The following is a 24304-nucleotide window of genomic DNA, read 5'->3' as shown; positions in this document are numbered from 1 at the left end:
AGTCCCCCACAAGAAGGAATGGGCACGGGAGTGCCTGTAAGAGATCTGCCAGTGCGTCCGCATCCAAAGTGTCATGAGGGGGCAGGTATATATAACACACTGTGATAGTCAACGGCGAGAAAACCTTTACAGCAATTGCTTGGATGGTCGTGGCAAGAGGGACAGCAGAGGAGTGGTATCTGTCATCAAGAAAAATAGTCACTCCACCTTTAGCCGTGCCTAAAGTAGTATCGTCTTCCCTGTATATGTGGTATCCCCGTAGGTGTATCCGCGACTTTAAAATGCGTCTCTTGTAAGCAGATGCAGAATGGTTTATCCTGGAGCAGCAGCTGCGATTCTTCCAAATGTGAGCGATATCCATCCAAAGTCCACTGCATCACAGAAGTCCCTATGGAAGCCATTGGTTAGCGATGGCGGTTCATTCCTTTCTCCCTCGTAGGCGGTGATTTACTGCGGAGGTCAGGGGGAACGTTAGCCGATTCTCTAGTTCTTCCGATTGGAAGTCCATATCTTCAAGAGAATAGTCGCCATCAGAAAGGGATAGCGCTCGTCGATCCGAAGGCTTACTTACCGCTTTCTTGGACTTAGAACTACTTTTAGAAGAACATTTTTCTTTACTGACGCGAGGAGGAGGCTGCCTGGGTTGTTGGGATTGCTTAGGTGGCTTCTGAATTTGGGGAGTGGTACGTGGCTTAGGTGGTAAGTCTACTGCTGATGGCTTCCGAGCGACATCAGTTGCAAGTAGGTGGTTAGTAGGTGGTTTCCCCCACAGGTACAGCGACAAGTACATGTGCTCGTACTTGAATCTGTGGTCTGAGTTTGTGTGAAGGCATCACACTTAGCTATTGGTGTTTTAAGGGCTGATGCAAAAGAAGTTGCAAAAGCTGGTGGTTGCATGGCTTTGTAAGCCTTTTTAGCTTCACCATAGGATATGTGTCTCCGTACTTTCAACTCTTGAATTTTCTTTTCCTCGTTGTAAACACCACACTTTCTGCTCCACACTGGGTGATCCCCAGAGCAGTTAACACATTTCGTAGGAAGTGTGCAAGAAGCCCCTGACTCGGGAGCGGAGCCTCCACAATTGCCTTATGTAGCCTTCCCGTTACATCCCATAGTGGTATAGCTAAATCTTTGACATTTATAGCAGCGAATGGGGCTAGGAACAAACGGGCGAACCTTAATGCGGATGTAGCCGGCAAGGATACATTCCGGTAATTCGGGAGTACTAAACGTTAGAATAAACGTTGCCGATTTTTCCAATATGCCATTGATTCTCCTCATATAATTCGGCACCTCTTTGACGTCCGCATTCTTCCACTCTTCACGCAACTCCGCGGGGCCCATCTCCATTATATCGGAGCAGGTAACCACACCCTTACTATAGTTAAGGGTGTTTGTTATGCAATTCAGCCTGGATTGGTTAGTCACCTAAAGCCTTACATCCCAGAAGCTTAGATATTTGGGTGGAATTAGCAGTTTCCACGAAAAGCGTTCCATTACGTAGTCGTTTGACACTTTTCAGAGACCCAGCAATACCTTCCAATGCCTTGTTAATATAGAAAGGATACCTTCTCAAAGCTTCCCCCGTTTCGCTTGATTACAAAAAAAGTTTTACGGCACACTAATGCCCTGTTACTATTACTCGGAGACATCTTTTCTGGAGGACTGACCAACCGAGCTCTCTTTGAGGAGTGGGTGTAGGTGTTGCCTGACGGTACGCCCATCCCGTCAGGAGCAGTAGTTTCATGAGACAGTTCCATAAGGATCCCACGAGACGCTAGGGAAACAATCATCGACCCAGGCAGAGCTCTGCATGCCTGAGCAAGGCTGATGTCCACCCCCAGTAGCTGAGTGGTCAGCGTGGCAAAACGTCAATCCTAAGGGCCCGGGTTCGATTCCCGGCTGGGTCGCAGATTTCCTCCGCTCAGGGACTGGGTGTTGTGTTATCCTAATCATCATCATTTCATCCCCATCGACGCGCAAGTCGCCGAAGTGGCGTCATATCGAAAGACTTGCTCCAGGTGAACGGTCTACCCGGCGGGAGGCCCTAATCACACGACATTCATTCATTCATTCATTCAGCAAGGCTGATTCAACTGGGGTGTGGCAGGTGCCCCAGCGTTTGCTCGCTAAAGACTGTTTCGTCTCAACAGCCATTCACCTCCTCAGCACATAGCACACCTTGAGGTTGAGGGTTTTTTTTTTATATAGAGGTGGGTACCTTTATAACACTACCGTCTGCTACTACTATACCATAACTTCAAAGATGAAGGCAGTTCGTATAATGAATTTATTCTTGTTCAAGTAATTATAGTATAAAGAAGCAGAGCAGTGTTACCCTCTGAGAGGAATTTTGTTATATTGACCGTGCTATACCTAACGGAGGTGGCTTATCGGAAGTGAAAGTCAGAATTACGTAAATATTCAAAGAGTAACAAATAATATTTTACCTAGCTACACTGTTTAAAGAATAAAGAAAACGGTCGCCAGCCTAATTAGGCTAGAGAATGATTAACATTCTTGTTTACGAAATTAGGTATGAGTAACTTTAACGGACAAACACAACCTATACTTTGCCACACGCGAGTGCAATGATCTCTGGCACCTGAATACAGTGTGTTCAGGTTAAGGCTGGAGTTAACAGATCAGAACAAACTACTGGCATAAATATAACAGATAACAATACACACTATTACTTTCATGGATTATCCAAACTGAATGGTCTTTATAACATTACTATTAATATTCACTGTAGAATCATAAATTGGACATAGGTTTAGTGTTACTTTCCAAACATTTTCCTAGCTGACAAAAAATTGTAAATGTAGTTCATTGCAAAATTATGAACTGGCCACAGGTTAAGCCTCTCTCAGCTACATACTTTTCTGTTTAGAATGAAAGTTAAATGGAATTCACTAACAGGTTACTTCTCACTGTCCTTTTTTTTTTAATAAAGAAATTACTGTTTTCATAAATAGTGGTCTTTCTATTAATTGTCATTTATCATGAGCATAAAGGATAACCTGTGGATCCTATTACACCATCAATACACTTTTCAATACCCAAAAGAAACAATTGCTTAGCAAGCATGAGTATATAACTTTCCACAACTGCAGTTTTCCACTTTTACTACAGTGAGACACAAAATTAACATATTTGTAAGATACCGACTCACCTTCTGCGATTTACAACAGGCAGCAATGTGATCATTTACTAAGAAAAACTTTATAAGCCTCAGTCTTAAGAACTTTTAATTTTGAAGTTTGCAACAACAAATTAATAAGCAGTTTTAATAGGAAAATTATTTTCAGCAAACATCATTTACTTTAAGTCACTCTCTTGCCTCATTAACTTTAACTTTCTTTTTACTATGTTCAAGAGGCATTAATTAGCAAAACACTGGGCTTTAATGTTCTTTCAGTAGAAGCACTCGGTAATCACTTTAGTTCAGACGGAGAGGAACCTGAGAAGTGTGATGATAAGGAAAAAATCAAGATAGGTACATAAATTCAGTTATAAATTACCTTATATTTGAGCACACTAACACATCCAATAAGCTGATCCTTCACTGTACATTATTATAGTGTTCCGGTACAGTGACTGCGCAATGTGGTGGCGATTGCATGTTAGTAGGTGGATTTTCAGGTAGAATTGCTGGACTCTGTCATTTCTTGGTGGCGATGATAGATACCAATTTCAGAAAAATTCCAGCTCTTCATCCATCCATCCGAGGCATTGGAAAGCGTCAGGAAAAGCCTCTCTCGGAACCAGAACAATATACAATTTTTACATGGGCAGTTCACAGTTTGGTAGCTCGTCCCCGACTGTCTCTTGACTCCACCTTTTCTACCTAGGCCAACAACAATTTGCGCGCGCTACACAGTTCCGTTCCCGAGGGTAACCACAACACCTTTTACATACACAATAACTAAGAACCCTAAGTGAGGATCAGCAGCTTACATAACAGCAAACAAACATTTTAAATAAAACAGAACCTTTGCACATATTGACATTTCTATAAAAAATTATTTAAACAAATTCCAAATATATACAGTAAGTTTTGTCTCCCTCCAATTGGGACAAAGAATTTAAATGACAGATACACTACATTGCATAGAATCAAATCATTACATCAAAGTTTTAACAAAGAAAGTAGTGTACAATTTTGTGTTATTGATTCAAACACATTTACAGAAGCTCAACGATGTAACATTAAATAAAACAAAAGGCAAAATAAATCAGTAGAGTATTAGAGCCATGGTGTTACACCTTCCTCGCAGTCCAGGCGGTGAAGCCAAGACCCCCGTTCTCTGAAACACACAACATTCCACCGCTGCGCCGTATGGTGGTCGTTAAACTATGACCACAGCTTACGGTGACAGAGGACTGATGGCGCTTACCAGTCCCCAGCTCAGGAACCCCGGGTTCGCCAAGCCCGTACTCAGCAAACCATTGCTGGGGTCTTGAGGGGGAAAATATTTCAGAGTTAGGTATGTGGTTTTCCAGATGGAGGAATTACGGGCCCAGGCAGACAGCTGAAGTTCCACTGCAAAGGGCGAGCAGTCAGAGGCAAACAGAGGATTAACGTTGGCACTTAGCGGGTTTTAGCCGAAGAAGGGGTGTAGGCAACTTGGGTGTTTTGAAGACAATCTGGGCACTGGAAAGAATTTAAGACCTACAAAAGATGAACATTCTTAAATGCTTTTATGATCTTTAAACATTCAAGAAAAATGATAGAGCAAATCCAAGCACATTCAAATAACTGCTGTAATATGATGCATGTCAAAAAAAGTCAACCACAATCTTATCAATAAAAACAAAGAAGTTAGAAATTACAGCAAAACTAACATTTCTAAGAACATTTTAAATATAAAATATTAACACATTTAGTCAAGCACGATCAACCAGGTGTTGGATAATAGCATAGAACCACAGCTATTATTGGAACAAGCAAAATTACAATACGTTCTTCAGTTCCTGCTCATTGAGAAGTTTTAAGTACTGTATTATGTAAACGTGTCGAGCCAGAGATGGAAATATATATGCGCACATTAAAGCAACCTCAGAACGTACTAAACGAAAAAACTGACCTTAAACGTAGAAATTATGTAGAAGATTGGTGTGATGGAATAACATTTTTCCGGAGACGTATTATGAATCTCAACTTTATCTTCGATAAGGATGGAAGCTGAAGCAATGAATTAAAATTTGTGCGACGGCCAGTACTAGAAGCCAGGTCTCCTGTTCGCTAGGATATCAGGATTCAAGTCCCAGTCGTGGTACAAATTCAACTTCATTGCTTCAGCTTCCATCCTTATCGAAGTACATAGAAAATTTTATTGAAATCTTAAATTACGATAACGGATAAACAGAGACGTAACAAAAACATTTCATAGTCAAAGATAAAATTATCAGCAAGGATTAAACGATTAATGAACTAATTTCGTAGATTACAAACAGCAACTTTGTAATCTTCTGGCATCGTTGGCACAACTAACACATATGCTGTGAGAAAATCGTTAACATATAAAGTTAAAATATATCGGACACCATCCACTGATGTGGAAAAGGACCAACAAGCCGTCACAAATATGTTAAAATACAAACATATATTACAAAATCATAAACAGAAATTTAATGAGCGACAATACCCACCGATGTCATGCAGAAGTACCAATGTATACACACACACACACACACACACACAGTAGCCATCATATGTAAATACAAAAAGCTTAGAGAGCCGTGCGGGGTAGCCGCGCGGTCTATGGCGCCTTGTCACGGTCCGTGCGGCTCTCCCCCCTCGGAGGTTCGAGTCCTCCCTCGGGCATGGGTGTGTAAGTGAGTTTAAGTTAGGTTAAGTAGTGTGTAGGCTTAGTGACTGATGACCTCAGCAGTTTGGTCTCATAAGACCTTACCACAAATTTCCAAAAAAAAAAAAAAAAAAAGCTTGGACTAGGTAATATACTTCACGTGACAGAAAAGTTTTGTAAAATTTGTGTTCTGAGGAATTGGAGATGCAATCTTATGCTTAGTAAAATGTAGTTACAGGTGGGTTGGTTCCGAAGTAGCAATGGATTGTTATATTATTAGGAACTCTACTGCCTTTCATACTGCGGTTTACACGTTATGAACTGCTATTTGATATTCGTTATTCTGTAACGTAGTTTAAGATCATAATTTACTACAAATCAGTAAGACGTGAACGATTCGACCCCACGACAACAGTGAGCCACAATTACAATTATAGCCGTACATGGCCCAACATCGATTCTTCTTGCTAACTCATACTACTGAAGGACGTACCCAAAGCGGGGAGGGGGGGGGGGCTCCAGATGATCCGGTCTCCACCCCTCCCCACATCACCAAAATGAAACGAAACATGACCTAGCTGCCGTGAAGTGAAATTGAAAGATATTTAATTTTCAGTCACATGACTGAAAATGAATGCGCACTGTCGAAAGTCAACAAGGCCATCGACAAATTTAAATTATCGATATAATGAAAGCACTACCAGTTATCGCCCATCCATACTTTATCCAAGCCCCAACTACTGCACATTTTTGGCCTTACTTGGGCTTAGTTGTGTTTTTTTTTTTTTTAATCAGTTCAGTTCTTACTTGCAATTGAATTTTATGTAAGTGCTGCCGTTTATGGCTTTTGTTCTATACAGTGACAGTTTCTAATTACAGGTAAGTCTGGAACAAAATAGAAGAGGAAAACCAATTTTGATTCATCCATTAATGTTATGGGAAGTTAAAACTATGCACGCTCTGCTATGATAACCTAATTACCTATTAGTATCATTTTAATGCTAGCGCTATTTGGAGACTGGTAGAACTTTGGGGTTGCAATATTTCAGTATTATACAAGCCATCGGAGCGGTAACGTAACTACATCTAACATTAAATAAAAATCACCGCATAAAAATATATTTGGATTTGCCTGTATTGCCCAAAAGCCGCGTTGATCAACAGAAATCTTGCCCAAACGTCAATGGTTGCATTTCTTTAAAACGTTTCCTCAAAATACTATCATTACTAGCCCAAATGGCACAATATCGCCTAATCTGGTCCTACTCAGTTATGAAAACCGGTCCAAATATGGAACGACGGGGAGGGGTTTGTGGAGAGTGGAAGGGGTATGTGATGACAGCACATTCTACAGTTCGTTCGTTTCTACAAAATTTTTTGTGGACTGCTTGAATTCGTATGAATCGAGAGCACCGCGCTCCTCCACCCCCGCTCCCCCCTCCCCCCACGCAGACCTTTCGTCCATAATCTATTTACACTCCTGTAACACCATAATAATTGAAGCGTTTCCAGATGTCCTATGGTTATTTTCAAACTGTTATATTTTTAAGTTGTAGAAAAAAATCATTAAAAATAATTTTTTTTGTTACGTTTGTACCAGTACTTATCTTGATTTTGGGAATAGTTATTTATTTCCCGGGCAGACAGTATTCAATTTTAATGTTGGTTTGCGTAGGATTTCGACAATATACGCAGTTCAGCGGTATTTACATTGGAAGGCAGCAAGCGATCGTCATTTTGTACTATGTATCTGTGCATAAGAATGGATTACTTGTGGAACGGTGGTATACTCGTATCATATGTTCAAGTTTTACCCCAAGAAAGACAGTCTACTGCGAAATGGCTTATTCGTAATATCATTCAACAGTGAGTCCAAGCGTCACAACTTTACCGCATTTGTAAATAAGCCTCATATAAGCGATAATATACGTTGTACGTCAAAGAGTGGTTTATTAGCATCAAAGAGTGTATAACCATATTCGTTGATAACCTCGGCGTTGAGCGCCTGTAAGCTCCAAACACACAAACCACTATATAACCTTATTATCACGGATAAATGGAAACTCATTTGTGACGTACTATACATTACAAATCTAATTGAAATCAATACGTGAATCAATGCTGAGATCCCAAAACTGTAGCTTATAACATCTGTGTATTCTGTATTCTTTTATAAATACATGTGGTAGCTATAGCTTCAAGTTGACTGTTGAAATAATAATTTAAAAAGAAGTTCTTGATTACCTAAGGAAGCTGAAGAATTTTAAAGAAATGAAAGATACTTAATTTTAGATAGACTGATGAACTTGGGATGTTTTGATGTGCTGAAGGAATTTTCACTTGGTTTCAGAAAAGTCGGATATTTAAATACGGGATGTTAGTAGGAGAAAGATAGCAATCGTCGAAAGAGGCTTAAACCCTTTAACATTGTAAGTTATTCAACCAAACGTAAAGGTTCTTTTGCTCTGCGATAGTGAAACTTATATTAGAAGACAGAGAGCTGTGGTTTGTTAGTAAAGAGACAATACTTTATATCAGAGTTTTAATTCGTCTGACAACAAAGTGAAGTTATCATATTTCCAAATAAACAAATATATATAGTGTTAAGTCTGTATGCTATACTTATTTAAGAAAAGTTCTTCTTGTTTAACGTCTTAGACCAAATACTATTTGTATGGAGGCCTCCCAAAAGCAAATCATGTACATGAAATTAAGAAAGAAATAACTCTGTTTTCGGAATAAATGAAAACAAGGAACTTTTTAAGGTCCTCTTTAACATTCGGACCGCCCACTTGACAAAACACTGGCTACGTCCTTGCACTGCTGAGTGTATAGGAATAGTAAGTCGCATTGTTCAAACCATGCTTCAGGTTATCGACAGCCTTGCTGTTTACTGTGAAGTTTGTAGTGACTGTTCTTACAAGAGAAACTCCCGATCGCATCCCCCTCGGATTTAGTGGTAAGAGGGCGCAGTGGACAGCCCACCAGAAACTGAACACAGATTAATCATAAAAACAGCAAGAAGGTGCACTGAACTGTGAAAACAAAGTAAAATAGGACCGGCGAACGGTGCAAGCAGACGAAGTGCAACGTAGACACTGCGTCGTGGTTATGTTCAAAAATGTGTGTGAAATCTTATGGGACTTGACTGCTAAGGCCACCAGTCCCTAAGCTTACACACTACTTAACCTAAATTATCCTAAGGACAAACACACACACCCATGCCCGAAGGAGGACTCGAACCTCCGCCGGGACCAGCCGCGCAGTCTATGACTGCAGCGCCCCTGACCGCTCGGCTAATCCCGCGCCGTGGTTATGTGGTCACGGTGTTAAACTGCAGAGCGAGCGAGCAGTGTTCAAACGTCCGTTTGCAACTGTGAAGTGTAAGGAAGGCACCTATAATAAAAGTTGATTCTGCACAACTACTCTATTAGCAGCCGAAAGGAAGTGACTTTCGAATGGGGACCGCAAACGTTTGATGACAAGGGGACAAGTCAACCGAATCCCCCACCCAGCCGCGCAGGGTAGCCGCGCGGTCTGGAGCGCCTTGTCATGATTCGCGCGGCTCCCGCCGTCGGAGGTTCGAGTCCTCCCTTGTGCATGGCTGTGTGTGTTGTCCTTAGCGTAAGTTAGTTTAAGTTAGGTTAAGTAGTGCATAAGCTTAGGGACCGATGACCTAAGCAGTTTGGTCCCATAAGACCTTACCACAAATTTCCAAAAATTTTTCCTGTGCCTTTCCGAGAACTGGGCATGGTTTTTTGTTCGAGGGATCTACAATGGGTTATAGTTAGAAGGCGGGCCAACTCATTCGCAAATTCACTAGGGACTAGACACCAACTTTGGTGCCACTAACAGCTTTTACATACGGCTAGAATTTCTTTGGGTTTTCTGAAAGATAACTTGACAGTATTCTGCTATGGTAGTCATTGAGGGCATGACGCATGGTGCTCCTGACAGCGAAATGCGTTTCATTCAACAGCTCTCTACATATTGGTCTACGCTTTGTTTTACACCTATTATGCAGTAATCTCTGTTTCTTTCGAAGATTCTTTAAAGTGACTGTATACCATGGATGTTCTCTCCCGTTATGAACTGTTCCACTGGATGCATATCTATCCAGTGGATGGTCACCTATTGTATTAAACTTGAGCCAGAGTCCTCTACATGATTCTGCCCTGTGCTGAAAGTTTCAATTTCCTCATTGAGATATTACACTACTGATATTTTTATCTAGTTTACTAGACATATATTTATCTTTCTGCTTGGTTTAGTTGTCCTTTGTACATTGGTAATCATTACTGCCACAACCGCGTCATGGACGCTGATACCAGTTTCAATACGGACATCCTCAAAGAGGTCAGGTCTATTTGTTGCCATTAGATCCAATATATTTCCGTCATGAGTGAGGTTTCTAACTATCTGTTCTAGGTAGTTTTCTGAGAGGGCATTTAGTAATGTTTCACGGGATGTCTTACGACGCCCACCACTAACAAAACTGCAATTTTCCCAGTTAGTTGATGGATGATTAAACTCTCCACCGATGATTACAGTATGATTGGGGTACGTATGTACAACTGAACTGTTTTGTCTAACGTTTTCGGTTAGAGCAGGAGATGAGTCTCGTGGGCGACAGAAGGACCCATTTATCATTTTGCGCCCGCTCCTGATATTGAGTCTTTCCCAGGCAGTCTCACATGCAACTTCAATTTCTATCTCGATGGATTTGAGTTTCCTGTCTACGGCGACAAATACACTACCTCCATTTCCCATTTTCCTATCCTTCCGATATGCACTTAAGTTTTTCCCCAAAAAAATATCGTTTCTACCATTTTGAGTTTCAACCAGCTTTCTGTACTTACTGTTACATGACCCTCGCTGCTTTTCATGAGCATTTCAAACTTGGGCACTTTGTTCCTAATGCTTCGGCAGTTTAGCATTACGATTTTAATACTCTCACCTGTGGGAGGTGTTTCTTTTGATCTTACACTTTATTTGTGACGGTAATGTATTCTTACCACATGACTCATATTCTATAATCAATGCATTATACAGCCATCAAGACTACAGAAAGGGAACAGGTGTTTCAATGACCCGATGCACAGTTCACAGTTTTGTGAATAAGAACAAATGACATGAGCAGGTTTTCAACGCGGCACGGTGGCTCTGATGTCCAAACCTGGGACCACTTAACAACTCTGCCGAGTTTTTGCAGATTCGCTCAATGTTGCAATTAATGAACTTGGACCATTCACTGTTTATACAGGGTGTTACAAACAGGTACGGCCAAACTTTCAGAAAACATTCCTCACACACAAAGAAAGAAAATATGTTACGTGGACATGTGTCCGGAAACGCTTACTTTCCATGTTAGAGCTCATTTTATTACTTCTCTTCAAATCACATTAATCATGGAATGGAAACACACAGCAACAATACGTGCCAGCGTGACTTCAATCACTTTGTTACAGGAAATGTTCAAAATGTTCTCCGCTAGCGAGGATACATGCATCCACCCTCCGTCGCATGGAATCCCTGATGCGCTGATGCTGCCCTGGAGAATGGCGTATTGTATCACAGCCGTCCACAATACGAGCGAAGAGTCTCTACATTTGCGTAGACAAGAGCTTCCAAATGCCCCCATAAATGAAAGTCAAGAGGGTTGAGGACAGGAGAGCGTGGAGGCCATGGAATTGGTCCGCCTCTACCAATCCATCGGTCACCGAATCTGTTGTTGAGAAGCGTACGAACACTCGACAGAAATGTGCAGGATCTCCATCGTGCATGAACCACGTGTTGTGGCCTACTTGTAAAGGCACATGTTCTAGCAGCACAGGTAGAGTATCCCGTATGAAATCATGATAACGTGCTCCATTGAGCGTAGGTGGAAGAACATGGGGCCCAATCAAGACATCACCAACAATGCCTGCCCAAACGTTCACAGAAAATCTGTGTTGATGACGTGATTGCGCAATTGCATGCGGATTCTCGTCAGCCCACACATGTTGATTGTGAAAATTTACAATTTGATCACGCTGGAATGAAGCCTCATCCGTAAAGAGAACATTTGCACTGAAATGAGGATTGACACATTGTTGGATGAACCATTCGCAGAAGTGTACCCGCGGAGGCCAATCAGCTGCTGATAGTGCCTGCACATGCTGTACATGGTACGGAAACAACTGGTTCTCCCGCAGCACTCTCCATACAGTGACGTGGTCAGCGTTACCTTGTAAAGCAGTAACTTCTCTGACGCTGACATTAGAGTTATCTTCAACTGCACGAAGAATTGCCTCGTCCATTGCAGGTGTCCTCGTCGTTCTAGGTCTTCCCCAGTCGCGAGTCATAGGCTGGAATGTTCCGTGCTCCCTAAGACGCCGACCAATTGCTTCGAACGTCTTCCTGTCGGGACACATCCGTTCTGTAAATTTGTCTCGATACAAACGTACCGCGCCACGGCTATTGCCCCGTGCTAATCCATACATCAAATGGGCATCTGCCAACTCCGCATTTGTAAACATTGCACTGACTGCAAAGCCACGTTCGTGATTAACACTAACCTGTTGATGCTACGTACTGATGTGCTTGATTTTAGTACTGTAGAGCAATGAGTCGCATGTCAACACAAGCACCGAAGTCAGCATTACCTTCCTTTTATTGGGCCAGCTGACGGTGAATCTAGGAATTACAGTACATAATGGCGAAACTAAAATGAGATCTAACATGGAAATTAAGCGTTTCCGGACACATGTCCACATAACATCCTTTCTTTATTTGTGTGTGAGGAATGTTTCCTGATAGTTTAGCCGTACCTTTTTGTAACACCCTGTATACAGGGTGAGTCACCTAACATTACCGCTGGATATATTTCGTAAACCACATCAAATACTGACGAATCGATTCCACAGACCGAACGTGAGGAGAGGGGCTAGTGTAATTGGTTAATACAAACCATAAAAAATGCACGGAAGTGTGTTTTTTAACACAAACCTACGTTTTTCTTAAATGGGACCCCGTTAGTTATGTTAGCACATTTGAACATATACGCAAAAACGTAATCAGTGCCGTTTGTTGCATTGTAAAATGTTAATTACATCCGGAGATATTGTAACCTAAAGTTGACGCTTGAGTACCACTCCTCCGCTGTTCGATCGTGTGTATCGGAGAGCACCGAATTACATAGGGATCCAAAGGGAACGGTGATGGACCTTAGGTACAGAAGAGACTGGAACAGCACATTACGTCCACATGCTAACACCTTTTTATTGGTCTTTTTCACTGACGCACATGTACATTAGCATGAGGGGTAAGGTACACTTACACACATGGTTTCCGTTTTTAATTACGGAGTGGAATAGAGTGTGTCCCTACATGTCAGGCCAATAGATGTTCAATGTGGTGGCCATCATTTGCTGCACACAATTGCAATCTCTGGCGTAATGAATGTCTTACACGCCGCAGTACATCTGGTGTAATGTCGCCGCAGGCTGTCACAATACGTTGTTTCATATCCTCTGGGGTTGTAGGCACATCACGGTATACATTCTCCTTTAACGTACCCCACAGAAAGAAGTCCAGAGGTGTAAGATCAGGAGAACGGGCTGGCCAATTTATGCGTCCTCCACGTCCTATGAAACACCCGTCGAACATTCTGTCAAGGGTCAGCCTAGTGTTAACTGCGGAATGTGCAGGTGCACCATCATGCTGATACCACATACGTCGACGCGTTTCCAGTGGGACATTTTCGAGCAACGTTGGCAGATCATTCTGTAGAAACGCGATGTATGTTGCAGCTGTTTGGGCCCCTGCAATGAAGTGAGGACCAATGAGGTGGTCGCCAATGATTCCGCACCATAAATTTACAGTCCACGGTCGCTGTCGCTCTACCTGTCTGAGCTAGCGAGGATTGTCCACGGGCCAGTAATGCATGTTCCGTAGATTCACTGCCCCGTGGTTTGTGAAACCCGCTTCATCGGTAAACAGGTAGAACTGCAACGCATTCTCTGTTAAACCCATTGACAGAATTGCACTCGATGATTAAAGTCATCACCATGTAATTGCTGATGTAGCGACACATGAAACGGGTGAAAGCGGTGACGATGCAGTATGTGCATGACACTACTTTGACTCAGTCCACCGGCTCTCGCAATGTCCCGTGTACTCATGTGTGGGTTCATGGCAACAGCAGCTAACACACCAACTGCATCCGCTTCTCCTGTGACGGGCCTGTTACGGACCCGTTTGCGTGCTACGACCATACCTGTTGCATACAGTTGGCGGTAGATGTTTTGCAATGTGTGGCACGTTGGATGCTCTCTGTCCAGGTACCGTTCTGCATACACCCTGCAGGCTTCAGCTGCATTTCGTCGACACTCGCCATAGATGAGTTTCATCTCCGCCTTTTCAGAGTTCGAACACACCATGGTCACAGTTCCTACAACACTACACTATCACAGACGTCTGGTAACACGATGTACTACAGTTGGTCTGCGTGCGGAGACGAATGCAGAACAACAATAGCAGCAAGCGCTACATGCGGACACTGCGACAGCTAGACCAAACCACAACAGTGCACTACAGCCACACTCGTAAACACGGTCGTCATCGTAAACATGTCCCTGCAGATTCTGCTCGCCAACCGTGGCCCGTGTTTGTTACAACACGCAACTGAACGTCGGAGGTTTCAAGCGTCAACTTTAGGTTACAATATCTCCGGATGTAATTAACATTTTACAATACAACAAACGGCACTGATTACGTATTTGTTTATATATTCAGATGTGCTAACAAAACCAACGTGGTTCCATTTAAAAAAACGAAGGTTTGTGTTAAAAAACATACTTCCGTGCATTTTTGTATGGTTTGTATTAAACAATTATACTAGCCCCTCTCCTCACGTTCGGTCTGTGGAATCGGTTCGTCAGTATTTGATGTGGTTTACGAAATATATCCAGCGGTAACGTTAGGTGACTCACCCTGTATATTCACACTTCACCACACCTTCTTCCCGTTTTCATGCTTGATCTGTGTTCAGTTTTTGATGGGCTATCCACAGTGCCATCTTACCACTAAAGCCGAGAGGTGTGCGATGGCGAGTTCGCTTTTTAGTATCAGATTCAAAATTTTAGACGAGATGTAGAGGTGCGTGTGAAACTACGGCGTTAGACGCAGATCTGGATGGTGGGCTACGTGATGTGCAGGCAGATCTAATGGATCGCCAAGAGCACGTGCACTTTGTACTAAGTGATTAGGGCAGACGCCTCTGCTAATTGACAGGCGAGCTAATGCGTCACGTCATCCACAGAGCTACGCCAGGCCGGCGCACTTCTGACCGTAGCGTGCGGCTCTCATTTCGCTAACGCGCTTGCTCATACCACGAGAATCCCCCCAGTGAAATAACTTCAGCCATTTATTCGGATGTTGTTGTTGTTGTAAGCTCCGGACCTGATATCGGGCAGGATCGAATCCGCCACCCCGCGAATTAACGACGAGGATCGGTGTACCGGCCAGTGTGGAAGTGGTTTTTAGGCGATTTCCCACATCCGACTAGGTGAAATCTGGCGTATAATGTCGTCCCGCTTCAGATACATCATTCGCAAGAATTTCGAAAACGTTCGTTCAATTTCACAAGGGTAGCACTACACACTGACAGATTGGGCACACAATTTACGTCCGGATTTGGGTGGGGAGAGGGGGGGGAGGGGAGGGAGGGGGGGGGGTTGCCGACGACAGGAACGGCATCCAGCGACCTTATACCACCAACATAACCAAACACAGATTGACATGCTGATCTCGTGCAGATACTGGATAAAGGTTGCCTTGCACTTCTCCGCTACCCATTCCCGCTTTGCCACTTTGGACATCCTATCAACCTCAATTTTTAGACCTCTTTATTCCGTACTGTCTGCTTAGTTTGTTCCATTTTTTTCGTCATTTAAGTTCAAGGTCTCGTGGTCCATAGTATAGTCCAGGGCCAGCCCTCATCAACTTCAGTCCCTGCGAGAAAGTGAAGAGCAAAAAGTCAACACGTCGTTGTGCGTCCTGTGGCGCAAGCTGCTGTACGAATCGATCCCGTACGGATTCCATTTGAGAATGGTTCGAAGCACTTTTCGTACAGTGGACCACGGGATGTTCAACTGTCGTGACACAGCACGCGCACTGCCTGACGATCGGAAATTGCGCGCAGCGTTGTCTGCCATAGCAACAGCGATTTCACCAACCACCTGTGGTGCAACCGGTCGTCAGCCTCTTCCCGGAGCGACGCCCAGTTCTCCAGCTGATTAGAACTTCTTCATCGTGCTCCTCACAGCAGGTGGAGAAAGAGGACCCTTCCGTAATCCTTTCAACCGGCGATATTCTCGAAGTGCAGCTGCAGCATTGCTGTTTTCATAATAGAGCTTCACCAATAACGCCCTGCTCCTTTTGACCAAGCCCATATTGACACGTCAACAAGTGCACCGCGACTGGTCAGGAGAGCGAGATTATGAATAATGATGACTGATCACGGCACCTGGTGGCCATAGTTGGACGGTGTTGTGGCGTTGCAAAACAGCCACGCCACTCGGAAGTAGCCGAAATGGACGCGTAAACTCGCGCCGGCTTGCGTGAGGTCTGAAACAGGATACTTATGAATGCTATAAAGAAAAGTACGTAGCTGCGGTTATACTTAACTTTTAATCCATCATTTGTATACAGCGTTCTTGATGATACAAGTGAGACGCTCTCTAGATATGGTTAATGGCGCCTTGCTAGTTCGTAGCCATGGACTTAGCTGAAGGCTAATGAGAGAAAGGCTTCGTACGTGTAGTCGCTAGCAAAGTCGTCCGTACAACTGGGGCGAGTGCTAGTACGTCTCACTAGACCTGCCGTGTGGTGGCGCTCGGTCTGCAATTACCGACAGTGGCGACACGCGGGTCCGACATGTACTAATGGACCGCGGCCGATTTAAAGCTACCACCTAGCAAGTGTGGTGTCTGGCGGTGACACCACAGACGGGACGGTGACGCTGTGACGCATAGGAATCATGCACCCCATACTCTGGACATTAAGACTACCACGTTTGGTACTCGTAAGGTAATTAGTCTCCGTGTTATAATGTGTTGAAAAGGGAAATCATAACTAGCCCTTACAAGGGGCCCTAATCAACCTTCTGTTTGATCTGCTGCCCTCATTACTTTATTTCTCAGAGCTACCCATTCATCTTCTGTTGTATTCCTTTCCCATGTTTTTGTCAATCATAACCTAATGCTATTTCTGCAATTTCTCTAATTCAATTCAAAACCAATAAATTATGGTCCGAGTCCACATCTGGTCTTGGAAATCTTTTAAATTTAACAACTTGTTTTTATATCTCCCCTACACAAAGTCTCCACGTCTCTTCGACGTACACAACATTCTTTCCTGCGTCAAACAATCCTGTTGGAGGAACATCCGCAACTGAGCATTATACCAGAGGTTGAAAATACCGCTTCAGTTGTAAAGTACACGTCCAACGCGGCGTTCTGGAGCCACAGCACCAAGTTACGACACCTGAAGATGGGTTTATAAGAGCCCGAAACCGGTCGTGTGGTAATAAAAAGAACTTTACAACTGTAGCGGTATTTTCAACCTCTGGTCTTTCCTACTTCTTGAATCATGTGTCAGCAATGATTAAATTGTGCTCGATGCAAAGTTCTACTAGGCCTTTGATCCTTTCATTCCTTTCTCCCAATCCATGTTCTCCTACTACATTCCGCTGTCTTCGTTTTCTTACTATTGAATTCTAGTCATCCATCACAATTAAATTTGCGTCTGAATGATTTCCTTTATCTCATACTCCATTTTTTCTACCTCTCACCTCCGTGTTGGCTTTGTGTCTACCTTGGCTACGTTAATTTGTTCATTTAAGTTCTCCTGCATTCCTATTTTCTTAGACATTGTTAGTCCTACAACTGCTACACACTTTTTTGTTTTTATGTTGGTAATCCTGTACTCGGCTGAAAACAATTCCTTTCTAACTCCTCAATCATTGATTCCCACTGTATCTAATTTCAACCCATCCATTTCTCCCTTCCAACTCTCTAAACTAGCTAACTAATTAAGGGATCTAACATTCCAGGGATCTAACCCGTACGAAGAAAGATTTCTTTTCTGATGAAAGCGTCCCCCAGGGTGGCTTCTGCTTGGAGATCCATTTTATCTCCGCCAACTTTTATACAAGAAGATACCATTACCATTAACCTATACAGTAGGGCTAAATTTCCTCGAAAAATATAATGACTGTAGTTTTCCCTTGATTTCAGCCGTTCTTAATACCATCACAGCAAGAACGAATAATTTCTACACTTGGTCGTTGTAAAAAATACGAGTGGTCGTAGACATTGACATAGATTGGTAGTGTACACATGAACCATATATCAGAAATGGAAATGTACCAATTTTCTCTCGTGAGCATTGGTAACAGCATCAGCAAATAAATTTATAGCACTTGATAATCACTAAGGAAACCATTGCTGTATGACGTATAGATCGCATCCGTAGAGCTCGCTAACGCAGATCTGTCTCTTTACTGGGAAGTATCCATACCGAAAACATGGTGGGGCAAGCAGTTTTAGTTCGCAATACCGGTTAGCAAGTGGACGCTAGGCTGTGGGGTGCAGTTCTTAATAATTAGAATGTGGTTTAGCATCCTGAATTAAATGCATGCATCTGCACTCAAGTGGTGAAGTCAGTTGATATTACTGGTGGTGACTTGGCTGTGTCACTGAGAGAAGTGGGTTGTGTGCCAGCACGTCTGGAACTCCTGGAGCTACAGTCATGCTCATAAATTAAGGATAATTGCAAAATATGGTGCCACACAACGTGGCACTACACAAAACTGGCGCTAATAGCATAGGGACATAGGGAACACACACGACACAGATCTGTAAGTCCACGATATTGGTGATAAGTTGAGAAAACCGTCCTGAAGCACATGTGCTACAAAACTCCACTGTTTCCTGCGCATGTACCCCGACATCAGTATGGGATATGATCACCATGTACATGTACACAGGGCGCACAATGGGTTGGCATACTCTGGAACAAGTGATCGAGCAGCTGCTTGGGTATAGCCTCCCATTCTTGCACCAGTGCCTGTCGGAGCACCTGAAGTGTCCTAGGGGTTTGAAGACGTGCTGCGATACGTCAACCGAGAGCATCCCAGACGTGCTCGATGAGGTTTAGGTCTGGCGAACAGGCAGGCCACTCCATTCGCCTGATATCTTCTGTTTCAAGGTACTCCTCCACGATGGCAGCTCGGTGGGGCCGTGCGTAATCATCCATCAGGAGGAAGGCGGGACCCAATGTACCCCTGAAAAGGCGGACACACTGGTGCAAAAATGACGTCCCGATACACCTGGCCTGTTACAGTTCCTCTGTCAAAGACATGCAGGGATGTGCGTGCACCAATCATAATCCCACCCCACACCATCAAACCACGACCTCCATACTGGTCCCTTTCAAGGACATTAAGGGGTTGGTATCTGGTTCCTGGTTAACGCCAGATGAAAACCCGGTGAGAATCATTGTTCAGACTATACCTGGAACCACTGTTCCAATGACCATGTACTGTGTTCTTGACACCAGGCCTTACGGGCTCTCCTGTGACCAGCGGTCAGTGGAATGCACCTTGCAGGTCTCCAGGCGAATAAACCATGTCTGTGCAGTCGTCTGTAGACTGTGTGACTGGAGACAATTGTTCCAGTGGCTGCGGTAAGGTGCCGAGCGAGGCTATTTGCAGTACTCCGTGGCCGTCTGCGGGCACTGAAGGAGAGATATCGGTCTTTTTGTGGTGTTGTACACTGTGGAGCGCCTGGACACGTTTCCTGTCTGCTGGAATCGTTGCCATAATCATGAGATCACACTTTGTGGCACACGGAGGGCCCGTGCTATGACCTGCTGTGTTTGACCAGCCTCCAGTCGCCCTAGTATTCTACCCCTCATAACGTCATTAATATGTGTTCTTTGAGCCATTTTCAACACACAACCACCATTCGTAAGTCTGAAAACGTCTGCACACTTACTCGCTGCACCGTACTCTGACATGCTCCAACACACCTCTGCATATGTGGACTGCTACCAGCGCCACCGTGCGACGACCGCAGGCCAAATGCACCGCATGGTCATACCCCGAGGTGTTTTAAACCCGCAAACCGCCCACCAGAGCGTTGTTTCACCATGTATCAGCATTATCCTTACTTTATGAGCATGAGCGTATTTCGGCCTGAACTTAATACACAAGCGAATTATCTGGAAAAATACAGAGCTATTCATAAATACCTCCAGGTTTTCAGAAACCGACTGTGTGAAAACTACCAAACATACAGAAAAATGGCACATATCAATGGGTAGAGCATCTCTCCATGTTTCCATTCGCGACAAGTGCCGTTGAGTAGTTGCACTAAGGAGCTGGTGTGCCAGAACATGTAGACAAATCGTTCGCTCCTCGTTGTCCCATCGAATTAGTTCGCGGCTGAAGACAAGCAGAACAGATAACGGACTGCTGACGCAGCAGCAGCAGCAGCAGCTTCAACAAACTGCACTCTCAAACTCTTCCATACGTGTTGAGGTTTGTTGTGCCACAAACGGTCACCATATTGAGCACCTGTAATTTGAGCTAAAATCTTAGGGAGACGCTCCAATGATGTGGTCTATTTTCTGTATGTCTTGCATTTATCGCACTATCTTCTGAAAACACGGAGATACTTATGAAAACACTATGTGTTATTGGGATTATCACATTTAGGGATGAAGCAGGAGTTTAACGTGAGGCATTTACAAATAATAAAAACGAACTATATTTGTGTTGAAGTGATAGTTTTTGGGATTTCTCGCCTGATTGGTTACTGATCTAATGACATTTAACCGCAAGGAGTGGGGATGGCTGTGGGAAAAGGAGAGGTGTAAGGCATAACTCTGGAACCCCTCCAGCAGTTTCAGCTAAACTTGCTATACTGTGTGCACACTTACGTAACTTTAAGAAACTGCAGTGTCCAGTAATAATTACATCCTCTGTCGTTATCAACAAATCACATGCTATTCCTCCACGCAACGCACCCACATCTACAAAGAGTGGTTAAAAAGACCAACCAGCGAAGTAACGAACCGTCGTCACAACAAAACTTACCGTAAAAGTTACAAAAAGGATCACTCTTAAAAAAAGTTGTCAACGAAACAATTGGTTACGACACCACAGCAGTGGAGCGCAATGCTACCACATGCAAAGCAACGGCCAGTGAACCGGTTGCGTCATCAGTGCCTTCTGACAAATAAATGTATCAGAGAAGGTGGAAGGAGACATAGACTGAAGAGCCAAAGAAACAGTTAAAGCTGCCTAATATAGTGTATGACCAAAGCGAGCACGAAGAAGTGCCGACTCATGACGTGGCATGGACTCGACTAATGTCTGAAGTAGTTCAAAAATGGTTCAAATGGCTCTGAGCACTATGGGACTTAACATCTGAGGTCATCAGTCCCCTAGAACTTAGAACTACTTAAACCTAACTAACCTAAAGACATCACACACATCCATGCCTGAGGCAGGATTCGAACCTGCGACCGTAGCGGTCTCGCGGTTCCAGACTGACGCGCCTAGAACCGCTTGGCCACACCGGCCGGCGTCTGAAGTAGTGCTGGAGGGAACTGACACCATAAATCCTGCAGGACTGTCCATAAATCCGTAAGAGAACGAGGGGTGGAGATCTCTTCTGAACAGCTCATTGCAAGGCATCTCAGATATGTTCAATAATGTTCATGTTTGGGAGTTTGGTAGCCAGCGGAAGTGTTTACACTCAGAAGAGTGTTCCTGGAGCCACTCTGTAGTAATTCCGGAGGCAAATTCTGGACGTGTGGGACGTCGCATCGTCCTGCTGGAATTGCTCGCGTCCGTCGGAATGCACAGTGGACATGAATGGATGTATGTGATCAGACAGGATGCTTACGTACGTGTCAGAGTCGTATCTAGACAATCAGGGGTAGCATATCGCTCCAACTGCACACGCTCGACACTATTACAGAGCCACCACCAGTCTCCTGCTGACAAGCAGGATCCATGGATACATGAGGATGTCTCCATATCCGTACACGTCCCTCCGCTCGATACAATTTGAAACGAGACTCGTCCGACCAGGCAACATGTGTCCAGTCATCAACAACCCAATGTAGGTGTCGACGGGCCCAAGCGAGGTGTAAAGCTTTGTGTCGTGCAGTCATCAAGGGTACATGAGTGGCCCTTCGGCTCCGAAAACCGATATCGATGATGTTTCGTTGAAAGGTTCTCACACCGACACTTATAGAGTGCCCAGCATTGAAATCTACAGCAATTTGGGAAAGGGTTGGACTTCTGTCCCGTTGAAGGACTCCCTTCAGTTGTCGTTGGTCCCGTTGTTGCAGGATCTTTTTCCGGCCGCAGCGATGTCGGAGATTTGATGTTTTACGAGCTTCCTGGTATTCAGGGTACATGTAAAATGGCCGTACGGGAAAATCCCCACTTCATCGCTACCTCGGAGATGTTGTGTCTCATTGCTCGTGCGCCGACTATAACACCATGTTCAAACTCACTTAAATCTTGATAACTTGCCATTGCAGCAGCAGGAACCAATCTAACAATGGCGACAGAAACTTGTCGTCTTATATAGGCGATGCCGACCGCAGCGCCGTGTTTTGTAGTTTTAGGTATCACTGTATTTGAATACGCATTCCCATACCAGTTTCTTCGGCGCTTCAGTGTATTTTTACAGGAAAGTATCGTCTGTCGGAGGAAAGCGAAGTCGGAGAAAGGCTTCACGATATATAAGATAGATTCCTTACAACTATCATCATTTTCTAAAATCAGAAGTTCGTCGAAAACATGATTACGGACAGCGACATCAAACGTGCTTCAGCACGGCAAGACAAAGATTCAGAAATCAGATAGCAGGTTCACGGTAGGACCAAATGAAGATAGCGTGTCGAACCGTAATTCTGTCGCGATGACGACACATTTCCACAGTCACCATTCACCCCTGCCATCTGCGGCCCGTGGTGCTCCACAGTTGCGTCGTTGATTTTGGATAGCGCCGTTGTACCATGCACGGTACTTTTTAACCAGGTTGGAACGAGTAGATTTACACACGCTTAATATATATTTCACTGCTAGTACTGCTACCTGTTGTCTGTGAATGGTTATTGTAAGCTGACGTAGAACACATGCGGTGGTCACGTTAACGTGGCTGGACCGTGTAACAACTAAGGGCGACGTTCAGTCACAGCTACTACGATGCTAGATGCGAAAATTGTTAGTTTAAACCGTGAAATACTGAAGGTTATAGAAGAAGGAAGGAACAAATACACGGTAAAGGGTTTGTGGAGCTCAGCGACAGGAAGACGACTGAAGCAGAAGACGATGGATGAGAAAAGTAAAGAAACTGAAGAACAATCGTTCATGATATGAAGAATTTTTAGGCAATGAAGGGAAAATGTAAAGTCCCTATTAAGTTCAGGGGATGTGAAAGACAGATGGCACGAGACCTCCAAATGTTTCCAGCATGAAGAAAGAATGTTCCGCAACATTATCAGAGGAACATGAAGCTACGGCGAAAGAACGATGTGATTTACTATCAAAGGAGTACAGAAGCGAAGGTGGAAAGGAATATTAAGTGTTTAACATCGCCTCACCGTTGAAGGCATTAGAGGTGGAACTCAAACACTGATAGTACAAGGATACCAAAGGAAGTTAGCGGTATTCTTTTGCAAATGACAGTGTCCGTTTTCAAAGCTATAGTTTTTCGATTGTATCACCCTATTACCCACGGAGTCGACTTAGGGAAAACGCGAAATACCTAAATCTAAGTGGGTAAAGAATTAAACTTCGGTTGGCTTGAACGAAGCTTTCTTGAAACAAACATTTCAAAAGGGATATTCAATATCCTCAGTGGTAAGTATTCTGTGATTGTAAGTAGTGGCAGTGGCGAGTTCAAAATGGATGAAACAGAAATCGTCAGTTCAGGTTTCTCGGAGAGCATTATCATCATTCTACAAAAAATCATGGCCAATCTCAGGGTCTTCTCATCTGTGCTTTTTGGGCCTCATCACATAAATATTTGATTGGCCTTGTATATCCCATGGCACTGTTGTATCATGTGCTCTTAATGCTCTTTCCCTGACCATCAAATGCCTTTGCAAATGAATTTTATTTTGTTCTTCGTTGTACTTCTGGCATGTCCGTTTGTTTGTGACAGGATATTAATTGTACTTTTCTTTCTCCAGTTTATGGATACATAACTCTTATCGACAGTTCGAAACTTGTTCTTTTTTTAATTTTATTCACTTTCTAAATTTTAATAAAACTATCCGAGCCGGTGGATTTCAGTGATAATGAACAACTTCTTTCTTATTGTATTTTTCCCTTTTCTGTTGTTTTTCCATTTCTTACCTCCGTCTCGCTTTTTAGCCTTTGACGTGTTTCGCATCGCTACAGGCAATGGCATGTGTTCAGT

Source organism: Schistocerca cancellata, chromosome 2 (assembly GCF_023864275.1).
Source record: "Schistocerca cancellata isolate TAMUIC-IGC-003103 chromosome 2, iqSchCanc2.1, whole genome shotgun sequence".
In the NCBI taxonomy this organism is placed as follows: domain Eukaryota; kingdom Metazoa; phylum Arthropoda; class Insecta; order Orthoptera; family Acrididae; genus Schistocerca; species Schistocerca cancellata.
The sequence above is the reverse complement of the archived record's forward strand: the minus strand, read 5'-3'. Positions refer to the sequence as shown.